The sequence below is a fragment of the Meles meles genome, chromosome 2, assembly GCF_922984935.1.
Source record: "Meles meles chromosome 2, mMelMel3.1 paternal haplotype, whole genome shotgun sequence".
NCBI lineage: Eukaryota > Metazoa > Chordata > Mammalia > Carnivora > Mustelidae > Meles > Meles meles.
In genome coordinates this window covers 16250811-16272958 of record NC_060067.1, presented here as the reverse complement: position 1 = coordinate 16272958, position 22148 = coordinate 16250811, and the positions used below count along the sequence as shown (strand labels likewise).

At 33.1% G+C, this 22148-nt stretch overlaps 1 pseudogene; it reads right to left on the bottom strand.

The window, feature by feature from the left end:
- The window catches only part of LOC123936795, an 88552-nt pseudogene extending 73403 nt beyond the window's left edge, over positions 1 to 15149 (bottom strand).
- Between the last annotated feature and the right edge of the window lie 6999 nt (positions 15150 to 22148).

The window sequence follows — 22148 nt, the reverse complement described above, 5'->3', positions numbered from 1 at the left end:
AATATAGTCAATAATATTGTAATAGTTCTGCATGGTGAAATATGGTAACTACATTTATGAGCATAGATAATAGAGAGATGTTAAATCACTGTGCTGTACATCTGAAACTAATGTAGTATTGTATGCCAACTATGTCCAAATTAAAAAAAAAATAAGATTTTAAAAAAGGAAATAAAAGGGATGACATGTAAAAAGTTCATAGAGAAAATTCAAAGATATTACTTAGGAGATAATCCTTGACATCTGTAGCAAAGTTTTAGATATGTTAGAGTAATGGATATTGGACATATCCACATCTTTAATGCTGAAGAAAAGGAAAAAAAATGTAACTGTCAACCTACAACTTAGATCTTCTTAAAATTATAGTGAAATAAAGATAGGTCAGTTAAGAAAAAGCTAAGAAAATTCATCAATAGCAGATTTGTACTACTAGAAATATTACCAAAAATATTTCAAGATGAAGAGAGTAATGAATATAAATAAACACTTGGAACTACACAAAGAATAAAAATACCAGAAATGAAAAAAAAATGTAAATAAATATAAACAATTTGTTCAACTTTTAAAATTTCTTTAAAAGACAAATAACAGATGTAATGTTATAAAATATGAAGAGGTAAAGTGAATAGGAACAACTTATAGCAAAATGGAAGAATATTGTTTGAAATTCTTGCAATACAGGGACACCTGGATGACTTAGGCGTCTGCCTTTGGCTCAGGTTCTGACCCCAGGATCAAGCCCTACATAGGGCTCCCTGCTCTGTGGGTAACCTGCTTCTCCTTCTCCCCACCCCCTACTCAAGTTTTCTCTCACTATCCCTCTCTCTCCCTCCCTCTCTCTCAAATAAATAAATAAAATATGTTAAACAAACAAGCAAATAAATAAATAAATAAATTCTCACAGTATAGATGAAGATATATAATACTAAGTCAGGGCAGAGTGTGACAAATTAAGGCTGCATATTTTAATACATGATGTGATCGATCAGTAGATAAATATGTTCAAATAAAACAAACATATACAACTAAAAATTAAATGCATATAACATAAGGAAAAATGGAATAGCAAATAATATTTGATTGGTTCAAAAGGAAGTAGGCAAAAGAGAAAAAGAAATACATACAGAAGGGATAAATAGAAAACATATAGTGGGACACCTGGATGGCTCAGTCAGTTGGGCTGTTGGCTCTCGGTTACAGCTCAGGTCATGTTCTCATGGGTGGTCATCTTGTGGGTGGTGAGATCTGTGATCAAGCCTGTGATCTCAGATCAGGCTCTGCAGTCAGTGGGACATCTGCCAATCCCTCCACTCATGCAAAGGTAAAATGACAGACTTAAGCACAACCATATTAAATACTATATAAAAACTAAATGGAAAAATACTCCAATTAAAATCAGAGATTCTTCAATTGGATTATGGGTTAAAAATGGATAGACAGTTTTTATTTAGAAAAAAAAAAGCACTTTTTTTCAGTTAAGTATTATCTAAAAATGAACATCCAGAATCCCACATTAAAATATTAGAAACTCAAGGGTTTTGTTGTTTTGTTTTGTTTAGTTTGTTTGTTTGTTTGTTTGTTTTACAAAGAAGAAGGAAGGAAAATCTCCCTTTCTGGTCTAAAGACTCGGGTTAAAAGGGTTAAAAAATTGTATTATGCAAACACTACTCATGAGAAATCTTGAGTGACTATATTAACAATAAACAAAAATAGGCACCTAGACAAAGAATGTCACCAGAGAGAAAGGGAGCATATAATTATGGTAGATGTTTCATAAAAATTTCATTAGGACCAAAATGTGGGGGCGCCTGGGTGGCTCAGTGGGTTAAAGCCTCTGCCTTTGGCTCAGGTCATGATCCCAGAATCCTGGGACTGAGCCCCCAATCTGGCTCTCTGCTCAGCAGGGGAGCCTATCCCCCCCCCCCCCCGCCTGCTTCTCTGCCTGCTTGTGATCTCTGTGTGTCAAATAAATAAATAAAATAAAATAAAATAAACCATAATGTGTTGGCTCCTAATAACAGTGCCAATTTACAAGGATCTGGTACATTCAAGGATTGCAGTATTTAGTTAGGAACTTTCACTATTTAGATAGAAAAAGATTACAAGACTTCTGGTAACACAGGTTCTAGCTTTATTGTTGTGCATTATTCTAAATTGTAGTATGAAGCACTGTTATGATTTCAGAAGACCATGTCTTGTGGTACTTGTGGCAGCCCTTGAAAAATTTAGTGTTGACCTCCCAGTGCCAGGAAGAGAGCTCTGGTAGCATGTGATGTCTCTAGAATCCTTTGCAGTGAATTATTAATTTTGGGTTGAACAAAGAGTGTCTCAATATTTTATAATGGTTTACAGTGTTATTGTTGCAAGATGCATAATCTATTTTTTCTTTTAATGAGCATCTTATCCCTAAATATATAAATTCAGATAAAGTGCTATAAGTAAAAAATGTTAATAACATGATCCAGATGGTCCAATAGTTCTGTGTCTCTCTGCTTTCTATTTCTGTGGTGGGACTTGAGCAGTAGCATTGTATTGATGCTCTAATTAAAGCTTATATTTAATCACTTAATTTCCTATATTGGAAACATACTTTTGCTATTTTCCCTAGCTTTTTATCACCGCTGCACTAATAACTGTATCCAAAAAAAGCCAGCTTAACATCTTTATTGATCTATGTAATTAGCACTGAAATCACATTATAGAAAATCTTTTAAGACTCAGGTTGCATCATGCATAAAGAACTATTTTTTACTTATTGCTTTTTTAAGCAATTAGCTTTGTGACCACTGTGCTATTTCCCCACAGTATAACAAATATAAAAATGATGCAAAGAATTTATTACCTCTTTTGGACAAGATTGAAATAGTTTACAGTGTTTATAAATGATTTGCAAGAAATTTTACAGTAATGAAAGTCATAAATTATATTCCGATTCCATGTCTACAATGCTGAGGAACAATGATAATCACCATTTTGTGATTTTCTTTCAGCTTTTGATAAAGAACCATATAGTGTTCAACGTACATGCCCTCAAGTGATTTAGAAAGCAATAATGCACAGCAATAATTAAAACACCATAAAGTGCAGCCTTCCAAACAAACAAATGCCAGTGTTTTATTAGGGAGTTTTGTAAAGAGTATAAAGGTCTTTGGATCATTATCACAAATGCCAGTCCACGTTGAATCAACATGTAAATGAGATTGCGAATCTCTGTAGGATGTTCAGTGCACTGATGCCCATCCGAGGTTTAAATATTAGAGAATTATAAATAGAAACTGATGAGCCTCACATATTACTGAAAGTAATTTCAAGCCCTTTGCAAAAATAAGATAAAATTTCATTTGAGGAAGTTATCAGGCAGCAGAGCATAGTTAAAAAAACCTCATTGGCCTGCTCCATCATGGAATCAGTAATAGGTTTTGTAATTTACTATAAAGATTTTTTGCCTTATTCAAATGTCTTCTGATAGTTTCAAAGGCTTGAATGAAAGTAAAACTCCATCTTATATAAATTATCCCTTCCATACATTTTCCTAATCCCTCAGCATAATTTTAGAGGTCAAATCACCAATTTGGGAAGTTTTCATATAGTGAGAAGTAGATCCAATAGCTAGAGAAAGTGGTTATTTTTTTTATTTATTTGAGATCACAAGTTGGCAGAGAGGCAGGCAATGAGAGAGGGAAGCAGGTTGCCCGCTGAGCAGAGAGTCTAACGTGGGCCAAGGCTCAATCCCAGGACCCTGAGATCATGACCTGAGCTAAAGGCAGAGGCTTAACCCACTGAGCCACCCAGGTGCCCCAAGAAAGTGGCTATTTACATGGAGATATTTTCACATGTAAATGAGATTCACTGGAAATTGTTTAAATTAGTGAAAATAAGTCACTAGAAAATTGCAGAATCTAACCTAATCATAGAAAGGCATTTGATTAAATGGCTATGTTACAAACAATCTGTTAAAAATAACTGTATAATAGAAAAAGATGCAAAATATGGGAATTTTCATTTTATAAATGAAATTATATCATGATCAGGATTTTTACAATTGAAAAAGACCAAACTCAATTTGAGCTGCTCTTAACAGAGAGGATTTATTTGAAACATAATGAAAATAATAGATACATCAAACAATCAAAAATATTCATCTGATAAGTATAAATAAAAACAGTTTTAAAAAGTCAAGTTTTCCTCCTTTTTTAACAAATGGATTTTATTTAGCACAAGTTGTACATAGTGACAATTTTTTTCAAGTGTTTATTGACACTTAGTATTTTAAGTGAAACTCCAGCATTTTATGTCATTTTATATTACCAGTTAACCAATAAAGTTATAATAAGTGATCATAAGTTAACCAATTTTATACATATCTTGTGAATATAAAAAAAAAGGATTTGCAACTATTTTTAAAACTATGTATTAACCTCTTTCCAGGAGCTTTGCTTTATAAGACAATTAAATAAGAAAGCCAGAAATTTGAACTCATTATTTTTCATAACCTAATGAAAGGGAAGAAAAAAGGAAGGAAATATTGGCTAATTCAACAAGAAAAAAAAAACCACATAGAGAAAAGAACGTATTCTGGTAATTTTACACTTAGGCATATCCTTGATAACCACTTTCGGTGCAGTCTTCAATAGAGGAAATTATTAGATATTTGATTTCCTCAATTTCTCTAATGGTAACAGTAATTTTAGTGCTACATCATTCTTGTTCTAAATAATTTATTTAAAACGCCAGCCATTGACTGAATTTTACCCTTCACTCCAGAACCATTTGATTCAATCCTGACTTACAGTAATCTGCCCTGAAAAGCATTTTTTCACTCTGATTCTTGTCCTTAAGAAGTTCTTCAGGGGAAAAAAAAAAATACCCTTATCAGCCAAAAATGTGTTCTAGATGTAGTTTGTTTTCCTAATTTTTGAAAACTAAATGGGAGTGTTATATGTAAATGCAACCTAAATGTAAGTTACAAAAAGCAAACAGGTTTCCCTGTTAAAGATTTGCAAGGTTTTCTGCATTTTCTCTTTCTTTCTCTCCCCTCTCTTTCTCCCTCTTTCCTCCTTTGTTCTTTCTCACTTATTTTTTCTCTTTCTTCCTGTAGACCTAAACAACCTTATCTTATCTTCCTGCAGGCCTAAGTGATCTCTTTCCATCTTGGTTAAAAGATATACTTGATTATAGAGTTATTCTCTATTTTAATAACAAAGTTTTTATTTAGGTTAACTATAAATTAAATTTAATTTATATTTTAAAGATTCTAATTTTCTTTTTTAAGTATTAAGATGTCTTTTAAAAAGAGACTTAATTATTTGAGAAATAATTTGAAATATAATCTATAGGTTAAAAACTTATGTGCAAGTATTGATGAGGGAAAAACTATACTCCAAGATGGCGGACCAAATCAAGGGAATTCCAGTCCCTCTCTCAAAGCACTTCAGGGTTCCTCTTTCTTACCCTGTTCCCGCTCACAAAAGTACCAAGTATGTAGAAGTAGAAGGGTATAAATTCTCCTCCCTGCCTGTGCTTGGGGCTCAGACCTTTGGAGAATAGCTTCCTTGGAACCCACTGGTATTAAATAAATCTCCAGTCCTCCTAAGTCTCCCAAGTGTCGCTTGGTTCTTCCATCAGGATCCAGTCCAGTTTCTGTAACAATATAATTGATTTTCAATACAGAAAAATAATTTACAAAGTTATTAATAAATCACTGAAGATCTGTCAGTGAAAGTTGATATGATAATCTTAATCATAGACAAATATCCAGTGATTCTAACCAATCTTTTGGGATTTTTGACCAAAGATTGATGAAACAAACATTCAGTTCTCTGAATTATCTAGGTTGTCTTGTCAAATAATGCAAGTATATCATATAATCTCATGCCTTTTATTCATTTAGTTTTACATATACTAAGGAACGATTATTCTACATGAACACATTTTTCTTAAAGCATATTTTTATGAAACATAACAAAAGTGTAGAAGATATGTTTTCCATTCAAATTGGAAATAAAGTAAATATCATTGGATAAATCAGAGATCTGAAAGAATTGCTATTATTAATTAAATTCAAGTATCTCAAGAGAAAATACAATGTGTGTGTGTGTGTGTGTGTGTGTGTGTGTGTAGGGAAGAGTGATAACATTATTTTTTAAAGCTATGACTTAAAACTTTCTCACATTAAATGCAAGTAAATAATTCACAAACAGTTCCCAAAGAATCACACTCTTTAGAGTACCTAAACGCTCACAATATACAACAATAAAGTTTTTTTTTTATTTTTTTTTTTTATTTGCTAGAGACACAGAGAGAGAGAGAGAGAGAGCAAACAAGTAGGCAGAGAGGCAGGCAGAGAGAGAGGGAAAAACAGACTCCTTGCTGAGCAGAGGCCAGATCCCAGGGCTGGAGCTGAAGGCAGATGCTGAACCCACTGAGCCACCCATGTGCCCCAATAGTTTTATTGTTAATCAAAATTTCTTCATTGTATTCAACTAGCTGTTTACAAAGCCACTAGGGAAAAAAAAAAACATAAAGGAGCAGAGATAATTATTATTTAATAATTTTCTTTAATTAAGGCTTACTCTTTAAAATTTTGACTGTTTATAGCAGTCTTATTTAATGTCTATTAATTTAAGCTGATTCATATTTTATATATGTATATATACAAATAAGTAAAATTATATAGCCAAGATAAGTAGCTAAGAATGATTCCATGAGAAATTCATATTGAAATTTTTTTCAATTAGGAATTAATTAGGAAGAGCCCTTCCTAATTAAGCATGACTTTTTGGTTGCAAAGTACATTTTAATTGCAGCCTATATTATGTCATCAAAGGTAATTTGCTGATTTCTACAATCTATCTGCTTTTGCAATCTGGCAAAAGCCCTTTCAAAGGAATGGTAGAAATCCTGAGCTCTCACAAGATGGCAGTAGTGTAACATTAATGTTAATAATGCTTATCATTCATAAAACAAAACGGGTTTTCAAATAGTAAAAATACTTGGAAATACTAACCATTGGAGTCAGTCCTGAATATAGAAAATGATCAGAAAAGTGGAATTTGATATAAACATAATATATTAAGCCTCAGAGAAGCAGCTTAAATGTAATGATTCTTTCTTGTACCAATTTATTTTCTACTGATTTGCTTTTTCATGAGGAGGTAATACAAACGAGGGCTCCTTCTCATCCTTTCCTCTCTCACTGCAAGCTGGTTAAAAGAGAGTAAATTCTGGAATCTGTTTTCACAATTCATTTTTTTGTAATTCTAACAGTCATGGTCAATTCTGTATAAAAAACATAAAAATTATATATATTTTGTTTTCAAATTTTGATAGCTTGTAAGAATATGAGAAATCACACACATTGATATCAGATAGACCCATATAAAAATAGTGGCTCCTCACTTTAAGTGTGTTACCTAAATTCTCTTAGTTTCCACATTCATAATATGAAAGTTATAGTATCTACCTTTCAGAATAACCTTGAGAAGCAAATGACACATGACTGTTACCCTGTCATTGCCTTTAACACTTGATGAGAGCTTACAGGACATATTCAAATTGACGCATTTCCTATCAGCCTCAAGTCTTTTCAGCAAATGTTATTATATTTCTATATACTTCTGTGGCAAAATTTACTACCTTGTTCCCCTGGGACAACCCCACTGTTTGTGTGGTTACCATTTCTCCAATTTATTCCTCTATTCCTTCTGAGTTATTGGTCTAGTCAGAAAGGCTCCAATATGTTGTTATCACAAAGCCTTCCAAGATTGGCTTCTTGTCAATTCTTTACTAGTTATCTGCACTTATCTTCTCATCCCTGTTGACCGCTTGTTACTCTGAGCAACATTGCTGACTTCCTTTCTCCTTTTCCATTACATTTAGTCAATCACAGTTTTTGAGGAAAAAAAAAATAAGGTTCTATTTTGATGTTTATTATCAAATTGTCTTATTCACATACATGTCCAGACTGTTGACAAAAATTAAGGAAAGAATTTTGTGTGCTCTTGTTTTTGTACACATGTTCATATAAAATATCTAACGTACTTATTCACATAATGCTGGACTTAAAGGATTATTTTTCTATCTAGTTGGAAAAAACCCCAAGTATTGTTAAATATCAGTTATTGAGGTGTGACCAATATAAAAATAAGAAAATACACATAGAAAAATAATTCAGCTCAATTAAATATCATAAAATGAGTGTGTGTGTAACCAATACCAAAATCAAGAAATAAAAAATCATCCCACAAAAATGCTTTGTGCTTAAAGAAATTTTTAAACCCTTCTCCCCCAAAATAATCCCTACTGATTTTTCAAACTGTAGATTAGCTTTTCCGTTTGTGAACTTCATATAAATGGAATCATACCCTTGCTTAAGCTTTTATATCTGGTTCTTTTTAGTCAATATTATGTTCAGGTGATTCATCTTGATTTTGTATAGCTACAGTCCATTCCATTTCATTGGTGTATAATAGTGTATTAAACGAAGAGACCACAATATGATATCCATTCTACAGAAATTTAGGTTGTTTCAAGTTTGGGACTATTATGAATAATGTTGCTATGAAAAATCTTGTAATTACTTTTGTGAATTTCTGTGTGTTCACCTAGGGGTGAAATTGCTATATTCATAGCATATTGCATATGTTCAGTTCAGTTAGAAAATATTAAGATTCCTCCTGTGTTGCAGTATCAACTTATGTTCTTGCAAGCAGTCTATGATAGTACACATTGCCCCACAGATAGCATTTTTAATTTTAGACATTCTGATGAGTATGTAGCCTCATCTCAGTATGGAGTTTTTTAGAATATTTTTTATAAAAAATATTCAAATATTCAAAAAACTGGGAAGAACTATACAGTTAATTCTCACATAGTCACCACATAAATCCTACAAATAGAATTTTACAATATTTGCTTCAAAACATATCTATTCCTGTAGCTATCTATCAGCACATCTTAAATTTTTAATGAATTTCAAAGGAAGTTACAAATACCAATATACAACCCCTAAACACTTTGGCAATGGTTTTCGTAAACTAGGTTTGCTATTTGTTTATGTTCTTTTAGGAGAGAAAAGTAAAAATAAGTGAAATCTACAATTCTTAAGTTTATGGATGAGTTGACAATGAAGGAATTATATGAGTCAAAATCCTATAAAGATATAGAAGACTACAGTCACTCCAGAATGTTCTCTCATAACTCTTCCCAATAATTCCTAGTCCTACACACTCCCATAAGAGGCAAACATTGGCTTGCTACTAGAGAATTTCAAATAAATGGAGTCATACTACATCCAGATGGCCAACAGACACATGAAAAAGTGCTCCACATCACTCGGCATCAAGGAAATACAAATCAAAACCACAATGAGATATCACCTCACACCAGTCAGAATGGCTAAAATGAACAAGTCAGGAAATGACAGATGCTGGCGAGGATGTGGAGAAAGGGGAACCCTCCTCCGCTGTTGGTGGGAATGCAAGCTGGTGCAACCACTCTGGAAAACAGCATGGAGGTTCCTCAAAATGTTGAAAATAGAACTACCCTATGACCCAGCAATTGCACTACTGGGTATTTACCCTAAAGATACAAACGCAGTGATCCGAAGGGGCACGTGTACCCAAATGTTTATAGCAGCAATGTCTACAATAGCCAAACTATGGAAAGAACCTAGATGTCCATCAACAGATGAATGGATAAAGAAGATGTGGTCTATATACACAATGGAATACTATGCAGCCATCAAAAGAAATGAAATCTTGCCGTTTGCGACGATGTGGATGGAACTAGAGGGTATCATGCTTAGTGAAATAAGTCAATCGGAGAAAGACAACTATCATATGATCTCCCTGATATGAGGACGTGGAGATGCAACATGGGGGGTTAGGGGGATAGGAGAAGAATAAATGAAACAAGATGGGATTGGGAGGGAGACAAACCATAATTGACTCTCAATCTCACAAAACAAACTGAGGGTTGCTGGGGGGAGGTGGGGTTGGGAGAGGGGGAGTGGGGTTATGGACACTGGGGAGGGTATGTGCTATGGTGAGTGCTGTGAAGTGTGTAAACCTGGTGATTCACAGACCTGTACCCCTGGGGATAAAAATACATTATATGTTTATAAAAAAATAAGAAATAAATAAAAAATTTTAAAAAATAAATAAAAATAAAAAAATGCTTTCTTTATTACTTCTTTTCCTTAACTAAGTATTTGTAAGAGCTTTATTGAGCTCTTTCTGAGAGTTTAAGAAATTGCACATAATAAAACACACAACTTGATAAGTTTGATATATCTTAGTCCGCTTTTGCAATACTCCCCCTTGCCTCTTCCAAATCCCCATCTCCATAGACTGTGTGTTCATGGTCTAGAATTTCATGAAAAGGAGATTATACAGCATGAACTACTTTTTGGTCAGACATCTTTCACTCATCATAATAATTCTGACATTCATGGGACACCGGGGTGGCTCAGTGGATTAAAGCTTCTGCTTCAGCTCAGGTCATGATCCCAGGGTCCTGGGATTGAGCCCCGCATCAGGCTCTCTGCTGAGCAGAGAATCGGCTTCCTTTCCTCTCTCTCTGCCTGCCTCTCTGCCTAATTGTGATCTCTGTCTGTCAAATAAATAAATAATATCTTAAAAAAAATAATTCTGAGATTCATTCATGTTGGCACCTGTATCAAATTCATTCATATTCATTGATGATAAATATGCCATTGTATACATGTGCCACAATATATGTATTTGTTTACCTATCATAGTAGACATTTCCAGTTTTTTTTTTCCTCTATTATGAATAAAGCTGCTAAGAATATATACTTTTATTTTTGTCGAATAAATATCTGGTTATGAAATGATTGAGTCATATGGTAGATGCGAGTTTAAGTAAGAACCTACCGAATTGTTTTTCAAAAAGGTTCTGGCAGTGTTGGAGACTCTAGTGCTCCGCACTCCCACCAACACATGCTATAATCAGTTATGTTTCAATTTTAATCCTTCTAAAAGATGTAGTAAGAACTAATGGTGGCTTTATTTCATTTTTCTAATGGTTAATAGTGTTGAGTACTTTTTCATGTGTTTAGTTGCTTTTGTTTGTTTGTTTTGTTTTCTTTAAGATCGTATTTATTTATTTGAGAAAGAGCCAGAGCAGAAGCGGTGTGAGGGTCAGAGGGAGAAGCAGACTCCCCTCTGAGCAGGGAGTCCAACGCAGGACTCCATCCCAGGACTCCAGGATCATGACCTGAGCTGAAGGCAGACACCCAACCTCCTGAGCCATCCAGGCATCCATCTTGCTGGTCATGAAGAGCCTGAGGACTTTGCATTCTTTCCTCCAGATTGGAGCTAAGATCGGCGTTCACAGCTGACATCTGTGTTGAATCGCTCAGATCAAATTCATCACTTTCTATGGAACTTCCATCCTCATCTTGCTGTGATTTAGCAGCTGCGGTTTCGGGTGCTTCATATAGGCCATGGTAATCGGCATGTTGTAGTCAATCATGCTGGTCACCAAAGTGGGAGGTTTTCCATTATCTTTGTGATCTGTTCCATCTGGGTTTAAATGCATTCTTTTCTGGCACTCTGAGCAGCTCATTAGAACCCGTTTTAAAACGTTTGCACAGTTTTAAAACTAGTTTAGTGAAGTATGATTGACATGTTAAAACCTTGTACATATTTATGCATACAACTCGATGATTCTGGGGTTAAGTATACACTATGAAAACATTGCCACCACCAAGGCCATAAACCTATTTACCACTTCCCAAAGTTGCTTCCCATCCTTTTTATTATTATTATTATTATTATTACTATCATTATTAATGTGTGTGGTAAGAACACAAAATAAGATCTACCTTCTTAGCATATTTTAAGTATACAATGTAATATTAACTATAAGCAATGTGCTATGTAGTAGATATCCAGGACTTATTCTTCATAACTCTGTACCCTTTAACAATCTCATCCACATTTTCTTCTCTCCCCAGCCCCTGGTGAACACCATTCTATTCTCTGTTTCTATAAGTCTGACTATGAGAGCATACAATATTTCTCTTTCTCTGTCTGGTTTATTAACTTAACATAATGTCTTCAGACCCATCCATGTTGTGGCAAATAGCAGAATTTCTTTTGTTTTTAAGGCTTAATAATACTCAGTTGTATGTATATCCTACATTTGCTTTTATAAATATATATTTATATATAATATATATTTTAAATTCAAATCATGTGCCTATCATGTGCCCATTTCTTAAAATTTTGTTTCTTTTGGTTAAGTTTCTATTTTCTTTTTGTTAAGTTTTAAAATATTCTTTATTTATTCTAGATATAAATTGTTTGCCACATATGCAATTAGTAAACATATTATCTGTCTGTTCATCCTTTATCTGTTTTTCTATTTTGATGTCAATACCATACTACATTTATTATATTTATAATAACTTTGCAGTTAGATAGTATAACTACATTATTTCTTCTTCATTTGGAATATGAATTGGTTGTTCTAAACTTTTCAATATTCATGTAAATTTTAGAAAAACTTTTTAGTTTCACAAAAAGAAAGAAGCCAGATTTTTCTTAAATATTAGGAATTTCAGATTTTTCCTATTATTAGGTATTTTTGATGTTAATATAAATGCTATTTTTATTTATTTATTTTTATATTTAGAGTATATATATATATTAAGATTTTATTTATTTATTTGAGATATAGAATGAGTGAGAGTGAGAGTACAAGTGGAGAGACAGATGGAGAGGGAGATGGAGAAGCAGATTCCCCACTGAGCAGGGAGCCCAACATGGGGCTCTATCCCAGGACCCTGGGATCATAACTTGAGCCAAAGGCAGATGCTTAACTGACCAAGCCACTCAGGTGCCACATAAATGCTATTTTTAAATCTCAACCTCCAGTGTTTACTACGAGTATATCAATACACAATTTATTCTTATACATTGATATTACACCTTCTAACTTTGCCAAATTTATTAAATAATTTTTGCAGATGTTTTTGTCAATTTCATTGGATTGTCTATAGAGATAATTCTGCAATCTGAAAATACAGTTTTCTTATTTTTTTCTGATCAAGATATCTTTATTTTTTTGTCCTTGTTCCATTGCAATGGTTAGAACCACCAGTATAATACAGAAAAGAAATATTAACAGTGGTTATGCATGATTTGTTTTTGTTCTTAGGTGAAAAACATTTCATTTTCACTTAAAGTACAATGTTAATAATTGGTTTCCATGCCTTCCAGAAATTTACTTCTATTCCAAGTTTGCTGGGAGGTTTTTATTTTTTTTTTAAATCAGGATAGATATAAGATCAATTCTATGTACAAAGATGAATATGAATATTCTTTTTTAGTCTTCTATATTTATGGAATAACACCCACTTAGTAAATAGTTGATTTTTGTACTTATGTTTTATAATATCAATGTGAACACTGAATTAATGGATACTGAACACTGCTTCTATGGAAAATGCAAAATTAGGTTCCTGTGAGCCTCTCATCACAACTATTCATTAACTGATCAATATATAACCTTGGTTTATGTATACTTATGCTTAAAGACTCTTTACTTAATACATGTTGTTGATTTATTAACATTGAATTCATGACTAACAGCATTATAACTCACCTGATGAAATTATAATACATGCGTATTTTCCATCACAACCTTCTTGCAGTTAACAACACAAAACAACACTTCAGTACCACACTCGGGGTCATTTTAAACAACAAAAACACCAACAGAAATGTCAAAAATGTGACACAAATAGACCAAGAAAAGGACACTTGTTTACAAGATATGAGCTAAAACAAGAACACAGGGCATTGCCTTATTTTATCTCATTGGGAATATGACTGTCCTTTGAGTCAAATTTCTGGCAACTCTGTCCGTGTTGAGAAGTGATTGCGGAAGTACTCTAAGTATAGATTACGGGGTTAGAAATAAAATTTAGCCAATAAGCAAAATGATAAATTAAAAATTCATGAACAATGAGAACCAACTGTATTTTTTGTTGTTGTTGGACTTTGCTAATTTTAAAAGAATTTTTGCATTTGTAATCTTGAGAGATATTGAAATGCAATTTTTTAAATCGAATTTTTGTCTTGATTCAGTATCAGAGAAATGCTGGAATCATAAAATGAGAGGAACTCACCTGCTTCTTCAATTTATAAAGTACTTGTGTCAAATCTGTATTGTTGCATTCTTAAATATTTGGTATTCCACAGTGAAGCTATCAGGGCCTGGAGGTTTCTTGTTTTTTCTGTAGGAAGTTTTTTAAGGATGAATTCAATATTCCTCATAAATCATTGCCTATGCAGGTTATCTGTTTTGAATGAGTTTTGGTAGTTTATATATCTCAGTACTATTACCATTTTCTATAAAATGTTAAATTTAAAAAATGTTCATACTTTCTTCTTATTCCTTTCATATCTGTAGAATCTGTAATAACAGCTTCTTACTTCTGACATTGGCAATTTTTGTTCTCTCTCCTTATCAGCCTAAGGAAGGAGAGGTTAATAAATTTTACTAATTTTCTCAAATTACAGGCTTTATTTTTCAAATGACTTTCTTCATTATTTCTACCTTATCGGTTGCCACTCTGTATTTTAAATCTCCCCCCTTTATTTTTCTGTTGACTTTGGGTTTCTTTCTATTTTTTTCTTAAGGTAGAAGCTAAGGTTGTTTTTTTGAGACTGTTCTTTTCCAACATGGGCACATATATTATAAATTATCCTGAAGGTATCAATTTAGCAGTTTCCCATTAATTTTGGTATGTTTTTGCAATGTTTTATTTTCATTTTCATTCTGTTCAAGGTACTTTTTGAATTTTCTCTTTGAATTCCTTCTGAGATGCACAGTGTTATGGGGTGAATTGTATCCCCTCCTCCTGCTTCCGAAATTCATGTATTGAAACTCTCACCCCCAGCACCCTAGATGGTGACTGTGTTTGGAGATGGAGCTTTCAAAGAGTTTACATTTAAATGAGATCCTATCTGTGGGCTCTATTATAATCTGATGGTTGTCCTAATAAGAGAAGTAATTATGGACACACAAGTTATACTGGGAATACACATGCACTTATCTCTTGGAAATATGAGTATCAGGTGAGTCAATTTTTTGCCACTGGTACCTGAAAAGGCCATGTCAGAACACAGCAGAAAGGTGACCATCTGCAAGCCAAGGAGAGTCCTCAGAAGAAACCAAACCTGCCAATGCCTTGATCTTAGATTTCTAGGCTCCAAAGCTAAAGAAAAAAAAAAAAAATCTGTTCTTTAAGCCACCTGGTTTTTGGTATTGTGTTATGGCCCAGGATATTTAGAAATGTGTTTCATTTCTAAATACTTGGGAATTCGGCTGCTAACTTGTTATTAGTGTCTCATTTAAGTCCACTATGGTCAGAGAACATACTTTTTATGACTTGAATCTTACTCTGATAATTGACAGCAGTTTCACTCTACAGCCTGTGGTCTATCTTAGTAGCAATTGTTCAATATTGGGTAGAACAGAATATATTTCCATGCATTTTATGAATTCAATCAAGTCAAGTTGGTTGATAGTGTTGTTCAGTGTCCTATATATTTGATGAAACTTTACTTGTTCTATTAATTTCTGATACAGATGTTAAAGTCTCGACTATAGCTACGGATTTGTCTATGTCTTCATATAGTTCTTCCAGTTAATGCTTGACATACTTCAAAATTCTGTTATAGATGCAGAGTCTTTGGGGATTATTAGTCTTTAAGATTATTAGGGTCTCCTGATAAATTGTGCCCCTTTTATGGATTTATTATAGACAATTAATATTATATATTAAACAGGTTAGCTATAGCTTTTACCCTGGGATCTGACGCTGGGCCTTCAAGTCAGCAGGGCAAATAGTAGAGCAAGAAATAGGGACGTAAATAAAGTGGGGCGAGCAACACCAAACTGGAACCTATGAAGATGAGCTGGACCCTGTTCTGTTCTCTCACCACTTCCAAGCTACCAATTTTGATACTGTAGGGGGCAAGGAGGAGAAACTGGAGCTTTTTGTCATGGAGCTATACACACACACCTGGCCCAGGAACTTCAGAAGCTGAAGGATGTGTCTGGGAGGAGCTGGAGAAACCTCTGGGTGGCTGCTGCCTTACCCCTACAAGGTGAGCCACAGTTTAATGACATGTGAGCTACAGTAGTGTTGGGTGCGCTGAACAGTCTGAGTACAAAAAGAATATGGCTGTTGCTTCATGTTGCTTTCCAAATCGCATATAAAGTATCTCATGTGGGCACAAGCAAACCTCAAACCTTGCAGGGATAGAAATTCTCCAAATTTTGTGGTTTGCTAAACCACTGTGGTACAAGTAACTACCATTCCTCCTCAAGGGAAATGGCAAGATTTCATCAAGTGCAAAATGCAGGGATGTCTAGGTAATAAAATAACCTCTTTATCTATAATCTAAAATTATATATATATATTTTTGTTAATATGTATAAAATACATTAGCAAAATTATATTTATATTATATTTAGCAAAATATTTATACAGATATATATTGATAAATATAATATATATATAATTTCTTTGCTAAAATCTACCACATCTGATATAACAGAGTCTTCTTGTCTTCCTTTAGTATGTTATTAGCGTAGTACACCTTCTCCATTCTTTCAATTTTAACACATTTGTGGCTTTATTATTTTAAAATAGTTTCCCTATAGCAGTTTATAATTGGACTTGCTTTTTAAATCTAGTCTGAAAATCTCTGCCTCTTAATATCACCTACATTAAATGTGGTTGTTGATAATATAACTGAGTTTAAATCTAGTGGTTTCTATGTGTTTTCTATTTTCCAAACTATTTATTTCCTTTTCTCTGACTTCTTTTGTAAACTTTCAATTCATTTCTCTCCTGCCTCTCAGGGATTACTGTTCTTCATTCCCTTTTGTCCAGCATTTGGGAAATGGTTGTTTTAGATGTTGTCTGTTTTTCTTAATTTGCTTCAGGATGCAGGATCCATTTAGTCCCTATTACTTTATCTTGTCCAGAGATGGATTTCCACCTAGACAAAGATTTAAAGCAGCTACTATAAAAATATTCAAGGATTCAAATTGATAAATGAGCATTATAAAAGCACAGATAGGAATCCTAAGCTGAAACAACAAAATGAAAAATCTAAATAGGAAAAATTCAATACTCAAAGTTTTTAAAACTTCACTAGATGGGCTAAACAGATGATTGGAATTAACTGAAGAAACCGTAAGGGAAGTTGAATATGGATCAATAGATAATATCCAATCTGAAGTTCAGAAAGTTAAAAAAAAATGTTTGAAACGAAATACAGATCCTTAGAAACCTGACGTACTGTATCTAACAGTCTTAAAATATATGTTAATTGGTGTCTCAGAAGGAAACTAATGTGGTAGACTACCTTTATTGTTAGGTGTGTTAGTCCCACAGGCATTCCTGGGATGTGAATATTTAGGCATCTTGCCAGTTTTTGATTGGTTTGTCTCTGTTTTCTTACTGATTTATAGAAGATCTTTATATTTACAGAGCACAAGCATTATTTTGGATATATGTGATGGAAATCTCTTCTTTCATCTGTGGTTTTCTTTTGCACTCTTAATTTGTCTTTACATTTTAAAATATATAACCCATCTCTTTCTGTATGTTACTGCATTATGTAAGATATTTTTGGCTCTTTTGGGTCCTTAACAGTGTCTTTCTATTCAAAACTGTATTATTTCTTCTCTTGCATTTAGGTCTACCCTTCACCTGCAACATGTTTTAAGTACTATGCAACATATCACTTATTGTTTTTATTTTTGTTTTTTGGGGTCTTATATTTTCTTTTCTTTTTCAAATTTTTATTTAAATTCTACTTAGTTAACATACAGTGTAATATTGGTTTCAGAAGTAGAATTTAATGATTCCTCACTAACGTAACACCTAGAACACATCACTTATTATAAAGACTATGGTTCCCCTACTATTCTATCATAAATCAAGGGTCCTTGCACATATACAGCTGTTTCTGTGCTCTCTATGCTTTCCCGTGAGTTTATTGCCTACTGTCATACTAATATTACACTTTAAAGTCAAACGATTTTAAAATAAGTCTTGGTATCTGGTAGAGTAAACCCCTTACTTTTGTTCATATTTTTAAAGGTATTGTTAGCTATTTTTAGTCATCTGTTTCCTATGTACACTTTAAATTGAGAATACTAAATTTCACAATGAAAGTTCCTTGGGATTTAAATTGAGATTGTATTAAATTTTTTTTTCAAGTTTAAATTTGAATTCCAGTTAGTTAACATGTAGTGTAACATTAGTTTCACGAATAGAATTTAATGATTAATCACTTATATACAACACCCAGTACTCATCACAGCAAGTGCCCATCTTAGTACCCATCACCCATTTAACCCATCCCCCCACCCACCACACCTCCAGCAATCCTCAGTTTCCTTTTTATAGTTAAGAGTCTATTTTATTGTTTGTCCCTTTTCCCTCCTATGTTCATCTGTTTTGTTTCTTAAATTCCACATATGATTGAAGTCATACAGCATTTGTCTTGCTCTGACTGAGTTATTTCACTTAGCATAATACCCTCTAGGTTCATCCACATCATTGCAAATGAAAAGACTTCATTCTTTTTTTATGGGTGATTTAATATTCCCGTACATATATTTCTTCTTTATCCATTCATCAGTCCATGGACATTTGGGTTCTTTCCATAGTTTGGCAATTGTTGCTAAGTTTTTGAGGAACATCCATACTGTTTTCCAGGGTGGCTGCACCACTTTGTATTCCCACCAGTGGTGTAAGAGTGTTTCTCTTTCTCTGCATCCTTGCCAACACCTGTTATTTATTGTGTTGTTAAATTTAGTTGTTCTGACAGGTGTGAAGTGCTATCTCCTTACAGATTTGATTTGTATTTTCCTGATGATGAATGAAGATAGAACAGTGACATTTCATGTGTCTGTTAGTCATCCATATGTCTTTGGGGGAAAAAAAAAATCTCTTCATGTCTTCTATTTCCTAACTAGAAATTTGTTTTTTGGGTCTTGAGTTTCATAAGTTCTTTATAGATTTTGTATACTAAACCTTTATCAAATATGTCATTTAGAAATACCCTTTCTCATTCTGAAGGTTGCCTTTTTAGTTTTATTGGTTGTTGCTTTCAATGTGCAAAAGTTTTTATCTTGATGAAGTCTCAATAGTTCATTTTTTGTTTGTTTGTTTCCCTTGTCCCTGGCCACATGTCTGATAAGCAATTGCTATGGCCAATGACAAAGAGGAGGTTGCTGCCTGCCTTCTCCTCTAGGATTTTGGTGGTTTTCTGTGTTACATTTAGTCCTTTCATCCATTTTGAATTTGTTTTTATGTATGATGTAAGGAAATGGTCCAGTTTCTTTCTTTTGCATGTTTCTGTCCATTTATCCCAACATTTGTTGAAGAGACTGTTTTTTTTTTTTCATTGGATATTCTTTCCAGCTTTGTCAAAGATTAGTTGACCATCTAGTTGTGGATCCATTTCTGGGTTTTCTATTCTGTTCCATTGACCTATGTGTCTGTTTTGGTGTCAGTACCATACTCTCCTGATCACTACAGCTTTGTAATATAACTTGAAGTCCAGAATTATATGCTTCCAGCTTTGCTTTGCTTTTTTCAAGATTATTTTGGCTATTCAGGGTCCTTTGTGTTTCCCTACAAATTTTAGGATTGTTTCTTCTAGCTCTATGAAAAATGCTGGTGTTATTTTGATATAATTGCTTCAAATGTGTAGATTCCTTTGGGTATTATAAACATTTTAACAGTGTTTATTTTTCCAATCCCTGAGCATAGAATGTTTTTTCATTTCTTTGCATCATCTTATTTTCTTTCATAAGTGTTGTATAGCTTTCAGATCAGAGTATAGATCTTTTACTTCTTTGGTTAGGTTAATTCCTAGGTGTCTTATGGTTTTTAGTGTAGTTGTAAAAGGGGTCAATTCCTTGATTTTTCTTTCTACTGCTTCAATTGTTGGTGTATAGAAATGCAACTGATTTCTGTTCATTGATTTTTGTATCATATCACCTTGTTAAACTTATGTATTAGTTCTAGGAATATTTTGTTGGAGTCATTTGGGTTTTCCATATGAAGTGTCATTTTAGACCTAAAGACACCTGCAGATTGAAAGTGAGGGAGCGGAAAATGATTCATCATGCTATTGTATGTCAAAAGAAAGCTGGAGTATCAATGCTTATATCAGACAAACTAGATTTTAAATCAAAGACTAACAAGAGATGAAGAAGGGCACTCTATCATAATAAAGGGTTCTTCCAACAAGAAGATCTAACAGTTGTGAATATTTATGTCCCAACCTGGGAGCACCAAATGTATAGAACAGTCAATAAAAAACATAAGGGAACTCATTGATACTAATGCAATTATATTCGGGGATCTTAACACTCACATCAATGGAGAGATCATCTAAGCAGAAAATCAATAAGGAAACAATTTATTTGAATGACACACTGACTTAACAGATAATACTCAGGACATTTCATCCTACAACAGCAGAATATACATTCTTTTTGAGTGCACATGGGCTATTGTCCAGAATAGATCACATACTAGGTCACAAATGAGACTTCAACAAGACAGAAAGATTGAGATCATACCATGCATATTTTCTGACCACAACATTATGAATCTTGAAGTCAACCACATGAAAAAAGTTAGAAAGACCACAAATACATGGAGATTAAAGAACATCCTCATAAAGAATGAATGGGTCTACCAGGTAATTAGAGAAGAAATTTAAAAATACATGAAAACAAATGATAATGAAAACATGATGGTCCACAAACTTTGGGATACAGCAAAAGCAGTCATAAGAGGGAAGTATATAGCAAACAGTGACCTACCTCAAGAAGCATATATTAAATCTTTAGATATGTGTGGATATAATTGACATCTCTATAGTACTGAAAATTCCTGTTTCAAAATCTGCAATATGGTACATCATTCATAAGTATATACTAAATTGAGTTTAATGCTGTCAGTATTAAAGGAATAAAAAAGTTAAGATAACATTAAGAAAAGAGTTTTAATCAATTTCATGAATCTAATCTATGGGCTAATACACATACAATGTGGTTTTCTTTTCAATTTGTAAAGTTTAACATCACTTATTGTTTGGTAATTTTTTTCTATGATAAAAAATTAGTTCGTAATAATTAAATATTTCAAATTTTAACACTATGCTTTGGCTTACTGATTTTTCAATGATATACACGTTACACATTTTTTCATAATTCTCCCTCCCTTATGTGAAGGCCACACACATATACTCAAATTAATTCTGAGACCAAAAAAAAAAAAAAAAGTGTGTTCTTTTTATGTATATATTTTTTTTCCTCATCTCTGGAGTTTTAAATTTTATTTAGTTTATCTTATGTGATGTCTTTAAATTAAATGCAATACTATCAACGTTGCCACAATCCTGCAACTTATATTTCAATTGTTTGGCAATAATAAAAATTTTTATAAGATTGTGAAAAAAATAGGCCAAATCTATTTCAATATTTGATGCTCTATCAAATTTTTACTTTGGCTATTTCTATATATTGTCCTCATGTTGCAAAGATAATTCTATCTAAAGTCATCTCAGAGAATAAAACTAATCTAAGGTAATATTCCTTTGAGAATGAAAATTGGTCATCTTTCTTAAGTATCACGTCTTCTTTAGGTATCTGCGCATGTTAACATACAAAGTCAGATTATTATGCACTCCAGGAAATCCTTTTAAATGTTAACAGATATGTTAACCAGTGATAGATTAAATTTTAAAGCATGTGATTCTTATTTCTTTTCCTTTATTTCTTTACAGTCAGAAGTTCGTACTGTTATTTTGTTATAGACAAAGTTGGATCTTTTTTGGAAAATCACAGTAGCTCTGGAGATGGTTTTGAACATATTTTCAATTGCTTATATTTAAAACTGTACACTTTCTCTGCCCACATGTTTCTCTCTACACCATTAACAAGGTAAAATCTTGGTATCAACGTATACCAAAAGCTTGAAAAGAAAATAATAGCTAATATTTTAAAAAGGCCTTGTGCCTGGTCCAGGTTTAAGCACTTAGCATGTATCAATTTACTTATTCTTACAGAAA